The sequence below is a fragment of the Trichoplusia ni genome, chromosome 15 (assembly GCF_003590095.1).
Source record: "Trichoplusia ni isolate ovarian cell line Hi5 chromosome 15, tn1, whole genome shotgun sequence".
NCBI lineage: Eukaryota > Metazoa > Arthropoda > Insecta > Lepidoptera > Noctuidae > Trichoplusia > Trichoplusia ni.
In genome coordinates, this window is record NC_039492.1 from 6614429 (window position 1) to 6622427 (window position 7999).

The following is a 7999-nucleotide window of genomic DNA, read 5'->3' on the forward strand; positions in this document are numbered from 1 at the left end:
CAGGTTTAAAAACCGGACTGTCTGAATCAAACTGTTATCAATCCTTTTTCCAATTCGTGTGTCAACTGATGCAGTTGTATAAATCGCTATACAGGGCCGAGACCGATTTGAAAGCGCTATGCAGGTTCCATGCAGTGAGTTGGTACGTCGCATAATTACTATAACGCAGTACTTAATGTGTGCTTTAGTCGTTTAACCTAAAAATGTCAAGTGGTCGTTAGATAGAATTTATGTACAAGGTTCTATAATTTTCACTTAAGTAAAAAATGGTTGACAAAATATTTGTTTCATTTTAATTATGGTGAAAGAGTAATTTACGAAATTTATAATGAGTCTTTAATAATATCTACCTCGATACTTTTATAGGCAGACACTCATCTCATAATCGTATAATTTATATATTTTTAATATAAATGCATATAACATATGTATGCATAAACATTTCATATACATAATGTTCAAAAGGAACACTAAAAGAAAAAGTAAGAAGAGAAAAATTGGCACGATAACGACTGAAATCGTGAACTTCAAACCGACCATCAATCTACCACATAACAATAAAACAAAACCGGAAAGTTCGTGCACTTCGGTACAATATGTACAACTGTACATCTACATATTGTTGGTCAAGAAATCTGTATTCATGTGTTAGCTGCCAGTAAATTGAATGCGTCGTGACTTCGCGAGGTAGGTTTGTCAGGATTCCAAGAGGAAAAATTAAATTCCTACAGACTACCAGTGGGCCCTACGTGCACTCACGTGGCTGCCGGCGCGTCACAGATAACGTAGTGCACAGACGTGGCGAGCCGTCCACATTCTTTAAACACGGAAACTGCTCGAGCTTGTGGGGAAGTCTAAATATTTGAACGACATTCCACTTAGCTTGTGCTTTAATCTTTAAATTACTTAAATTTGATGTGCAAAATAACAAAATAATTGAAGAATATATAAGACAGATTTAAAATTGGAAAGTTTTCCAAAAAAGGCAGTAATCTACTTTGCATATCATTTCTCTCCAGCGTGCCAAGAAGATTAGTTAATAAGCTAACAAGGTAATCTATTATCCCGACCAACTGCAAAATAAGTATACAAAGAACTTAAAAGACTAAAATCTTCAGCAAAGTGAGCAATATGAGCAGCGGCTCAAGGCGACTCATTGTAATCCGGCTTCGTTGTGCAGACACTTCTTAATATTCTTTTTGTAATGCAGTCAAAGTGGGGCGGCGGCTTAGCGTCCGCAGTAAGTTGTAAGGCGCTGAACAAAATTAATGGCTTTCCTAGCGCGCCTGCAGGCTTAATGCCGCCGACACGTGATGCACTGCCCGCCGCCGTCTTCTATCACGCCAGAAAAAACCTTCCTACAAGTTTGCCGTTAAGAACTTTGTAAACTATAAGTTTTAAGCGAAAATTGTAAGTAGCACGTCAACTGAACATTCATTTTTTATAGATTGCTAAAAAAAAATTGGAAATATATAAATGGGTTTGATTTCTGCCTGCTGTAAATATTATTCACTAACGTAATTTGGTTTATCTAGCCTAATACAGCCCAGACTAAGTTACTTAGCAACAAATACAATTGCGTATAAAACGTCCCGGGCATGCCTTACCAAAGTTTTAATAGAGCTAAGACGTACAAAGCCATACGCTACATATTACCAAGTCACGTTCACAACTATTCACTGTTTTGCAACTAAACACGTAAACACTATTATTCATTTCATTCAGCCTAATCCAGCTCAGATTTATAATGCAAACGTAGAGTGTGGAATGCAAAAATGCATTCAGTTATTTGGAAAATGTTGAATAGAAAATATGGTAACAACATTTGTAAACAAAAACATGGATTGAACTGGCTATTAAATTAAATTATATAATTACGCGCATTGCTGAAAAGATTGACTCTGGGGATAATACTGTTCATGGTTCAATTTAAATAATCGTACTTATATAAATGGATTGATTAAATGATGGACAACGTAATTTCGTTCATTATTGAACATCATTGTGTTTAATATTTTCATAAATCCAAAAAGACTTTTAACCTTTTTTATATTATGCACAATGCGTAATTTATATGACGGTCAGTTATTATTACCTATGATATGAATAATCATTGAAAATGTCTTTGAAAACAAGTATAACAAATGCACACTGCTATGTCACCTAGCCATAGTAAGCTACTTAGTAATCCCAACTCACGTTTGCGCTTTCCACATAAACAAAGCCAGAATAACTGAAGTCCTAATGCGGTTCACATGGTGTTGCTAATTTAATGGTTCACACCACATTGTCCTGAGAGACTTGTTTATAGAAATACTAACTTTTGTCATAACTTGAAACCACTGAATTATCATACAAACTGCGAATAAAAAGTTAAGATTATATGAGTAAAGATAATTTTGCAAATTTTTTTTAGAATTATTTTGGCCGTAGGATATAAAAATCTATTTGTTAATTTTCGTGGAAACATTTGCAAATATTTGCATATTTGTAAACTTAATTTAACTACAAAGCTTAATTCAATATTAGCAGATAAATGAACTCCAACCATTGTTCCACGCAATACGAACGGTCAAACATGTTTAACAAATTAGTTGGAAACTTCGATAACCAACCGTAAAACATCTTGATACCCAAATGTAGTGTATGCTGTATTTCGTGCATGGTTTGGCTCATTTTGAAGGCAATACGTGCGTGTTGAGCCACACGTTCCCCGGTAAAGCTGTGACTGGGAGCTGGTGTTGTGTGGCTTTCACAGATCAACTCCGGATTTATGTAGAGGCGACACCCACGTACCCGCTTCTTTGCACTTCACATTTTCGAATTCGGTCAGGATTTCAAAACTTGGTGTGAAGTAAGCAAAAGAGAGAAAATTGTTAGCGAATGTGCTTTTAAAACATTTGACTTGCTTTATTTTGGGTAAAGAACGCAAAACTTTGCGTCTCGATGTAGTTGAAGTAGTAAAATAGTTGAAGGGTCGTTTTCAGTAAAGAGGTTGTACTTGGAGCTATAATAAACTTTCACATTATCGCATAACACAGGTTATTGAATAAAACCTACATAGGGTCGAGTTCACCAATAATTTAACGGTCGATTAAACATGGTTTTAAACAACTGATTGTAATCTTTCTTGTGTATTCTCTGGTAATAGTTATTTCAACGGTTGATTATAATAATGGCTTAATTTTTAGCCATCTACCTTATAATAGCAGTCTATAAGTGTCCTACTACTATACTGGAATCTTCTCATATAAGGAAATCTCATTGATCATCACGCTACTTCTAGTTATGTAGGTACATATAGCTTTGAAAATATCTCATAGGTATTGATTTGCATTGGGGATCGAACACACGTTCACAGAACCACAAGGCTACCAAGACAATTTCTTAAAAAATATTAATTAATACAAAAACACGCATATACCTCCCCGGTACCTAACTAATGTTTAAAGGCCAAAATCTACTTTCAATTAAAATTACACGGTTATGAACTAGTCAGCCTAATATTGACCTTTATCCGAACTTCTATGTACTATTATGTTAGTTATAGAAACTAAGGAACTTCTATTCAAGCCTAAAACAGTTGTATCATGTGAGACTAGATGACGTATGAAAGTTGAGGAATAATTGATTATTATGGTATAGCTATGTATACCTATTTATACTTATAATATACATACGTGTAGGGAGGAGGGACGGAGAGGCAAATAAGTGGTGTAAATCACATTACGATAAATTTAGTCTATTTTGCAAAACCGAAACACGGATCCAAAAAGCAACGTACCGTAAAGTTATTAAATGAAAAAATAAGCGTATTTAAATTCAAAATCAAAATTCTTTCAGTAATGTACAGGTTCAAAGGTTTGATTTCAATAAAAATGAATAATATGATTAGTATTTTAACGAAATCTCGAAGTTAATCGGTTGAATGTATCAAGTAGGAGGCTCGGTAATATCGACCCTTAGTATTGACAGCTGTTGCCGGCCGCGTATTAACAATATAACCTGCACGTGTTCAAGCAATAACAAAGCATTGATCACCACGCTTGGCTACTGCCTAACTATAAACTACATGAATCAATTTGAAGAGGAATTTAAATAAAAAGATAAATGTAAAAAGAATATTAACACGAGAAAGAAATAAACCTTAATAAAGAAAACCATTCCTAGAAAGGCAACATCTTAATCAAATGTTTTTAATTAATTGTAAGTCGTTTTAACCGTCTTAATTCTGAATTAATGAGTAGACTTCTAATTTACTCGAATTGTACCTAAAAGCTGAAGTCATGCCAAGTCTCAGTGCTAATATAGTTCAAACAGTCACAGGTAACAAATCGTGTTACATTTTCTAACAAAGTACGGTAGCGTGTAATTAATCTACTGTTTCTACTTTTAAAATAATTAGCAATTGTTGAAAAATAAAAATAATACTTGTTATTTGATCGGTGTATGTTTTTGTTTTAGGTTATGTGTATGTTGCAGTTATGTAATATTTTACAACTAGACACAGCGAGGGTAATTGACGAGTAATTCTCCGTAATAATTTCATAATTGTTGATACAAAGATTTTCAAAACCCATTTTTTTAAATACGTGCTGTACAAAGACCTCCGCCAAAACAAGAGAACGTATAAAGGTCCAAAGATACGAGTAAAATAACAAAGCTGACCATATTCTGTGAACCGGAATATGATAAGCTTAAAAGTTGTAGTCACTTGCTTGAATTCAAAAATCCTTATAAAAATCTTCTGCATACAAGGCATTAAATCTTGCTTTTTAATTTTCTTTCTAGAAAACTTTTTCATCTTCATTTGCTATCACTTGATACCAGGACTGTTTCTTTTCTATAAAAAAATATATAATAATTAAAAAACATAAGATGCATACGTTTTCTTGAGCAAAAAAAAAATCACAAATCAAACAAATTTTATGACCGTTTTCACTTTACCAACGTAATGCAAATAACTTTGTAAGTGCTAAACAAACAAGCTTTTAATCCTCAGACAGATTTCGCAAGGATTGATTGATTGATATGAAGGTACGTTCAATCACTTAAAGTCCATTGAACTTCTGGTGGAAAACCAATCATACATTTACCGCAAATTGTTCGATTTAGGTGGACCTAACACAAAAACATTATTATGGATGCTTTCCAACAGAGAATATTGTTACAAATAACGAAGTGTCAAAAACTGTTAATCTCTCATAGTCACAGCGTTTTAGCAATTTAAAATTATTGAACCTGGATTCTTTGTAATAAGGTCATAGGAAATCGGCAATAAATTTAGATGGAAATAAAAAGGGACCTCTTACATTCACAATCTAAGGCCTATAATTAAACTAAATCTAAATTTACATGCCAGACTATTAAATAAAAGAAGAAAAATATCAAACACTTCCCAAACTCGAACGAAGACTTCAAATTGGCAGTCTCGCTTCCAATCACATGACCTGCGACGGGATCAAATCTAATACTTCAGAAATTAGGTGTGATGAACGTTCTTTTTCCCATCTACGAAACACGGAATTAAATCCATTCAGTATTGGCTACGAGATCCGAGGGGGACGTCACTACGCGGAGCAGATTTGATTTATTACATCAGGAAATATAAAATGGCTCTCATTGTAATGTTAAAAAGCTTTTTCATCGCAAAATGCGACACATAAATGCAGACATGGCTTCTCGAATCTTTTCTCCATAATTGATTCTGCCTTGAGATGTATTTATTTTTATTGGACTACACCAAAGCTCATGGGAGCTCGCTTTGTTTTCCTAGTTTTTGTTTTGCGAGGAAACTTGTACGTAGAGTTATTACAATAAATCAAATATACTGCGAGAAATATTAGGTGTAACTTGTTTTGGTGTTCGTAATATTGGGTGTTTATTGTGTTAGGCAGTTCTTGTAATTATTAATCAAAGTTTGGAATTGAAAGAAAATGTTTAGTCAGCGACGTTACTAGGTGTTTCAGTTGATCATAAAATTATAGTGGCTCCACTAGACAGTAATGGTATAAAAAAAATAATGATCTAAGGGAATAGATTTTCTTTGTTTTAATTTCAAAATCATGAACTAAAAACGACACTATAAATATCCTGAGAGGCTAACACCCACATCTAAACTAGGATATAGTCACAATAAGGTCGGCAGATATTTGATAAAAATTAATGCATGGCATATTTCATTTTATGACAAATTTGGAATATAAAGGGACCGAGGAAACCGCCCCGTCCGAATTCCACCCACGCGTCGACATTCGGTTACGGAGGTATTTATAGGCCATGATAAATATACCCTACAGAAATAATAACTACTTAAACAGTTTTATAAATGAAAAGGCTTTTATGTGGCCTTTTAGACTATTGCTTTCATCATTTCAGTATTTTGCTTCAGAGAATCGGAACTGACGAAAGGAGGTTGTTGCCAAGACATTCAATAAAAACTTCTTGCTACTGAGAACATCATAAAGCTTCACACAGTAACTAATAGTTGTAGACCTACATAGCAGATACAACATTCTACTAAAAGCGACCAATAACATGAAATAAGAAGTAAAGTTAAGAAAACTTGAAACAGTTTTCATAACGTCGATACACGTACGTCCGCACCAGAGCCTGCTCTCGTACAAAGTTGCTGACAAGCTACTACGGAATTCGCAAGATCTTTGAACAAAGCCAAACATTTAATATGAAACTTTAAGGCAGTATACATTTGTACCAACAAGGGTACACTAACAAGAAATGACGTCTCAGCTCTTCATTTAAAAATGCAGCATTCCGTCCACAGACAAACGTCACGTTTGGGTACAACTCTAAAATAGTGAGTTTAAATGTCAAGTGCTAGAGTTTACGACACAAACGCCGCGGCCCATCAGGACGCCCGTAAATTTCCCTGGTTACGGAACGACAGACGTGCCCTGTGTCGTGTGAATAATTGTGTATCTGCGTTTGCGTGTCGCTGCACCCCTACATTATTCACAAGCTCTAACGTAAAATATCTCAAGAACGCAACCAACAATAGCTCCAACACTTATTGTTCACAAAATGTCAGGAAAATAATCAAACACATTGTTTAAGAGAAATAATCGCGACAAACAAACTAGACAATTGTTGGTACGGTCTCTTCTCTTTAACATTGTCTTTCATTTGACAAAGTTCACCAAACAAATGAACGTGGTGACTTCAAAACAGCTTAACAAGTTTCAAAGTCATACTAAAACGTGGGATAGTATATAAAATATTTGGGTATTTACATCGGCATTGTACTCGTGAGTTAAAACGTTTGAGTGAACTCTGTTAGTCAGATCTGCGTGAAAGTTTGCGGTAATAGGGCAACTCTTTTCAGCGCGTTATACGATTTCATCCACTCACAATTTTTGAACTCAGTTTGGTAAAGCAGTTCCAAAATTACTCTCGTAACTTTCTATTATAGAGTAAGAATAGGTAATGAACACAGTTAAATGGGTGAAATATAACGAATATCTCGGTTATCCCGTATTTGAATTGTCTACTGAGACAGATTTATTCAATTAATTCGGTACCCGGGCACTAATTGTCTTTTGTATCAATTCAATTGGAGAATTAAATTTGAATATTATTGCAAAATAGTTCTAAGTGTGTCAAATACAACATGAATATGTAGAAATATCAAATATGTGATAACAGTATATAGATGTGGTATAGCCATGTCGGTTTTCGCGTTTGTGCATATTATTAGCAAAATAATAATTAGGTAACGTTGATATAAGCCTCTTCATTAATTTGATAGGTAATTTTTTCGGTATTACATTAGTTAACCCCAAACTGCAGACCCGATAAACGCTATCGACCGGCATTCAAAACAGTAACTTGAATTGCTTTAGTAGTTAGTGTAGTTTGGTGAGTCGTTAAATTCACGCAAGTGCTTTGTTTCACTAAGAAAACTAAGTCTAACTAAGGGTTGTTTCTAGGTACTTGGCTAGGAGGCATCAAATTTCTAAGTAAACTCGAACACCACTCGAAA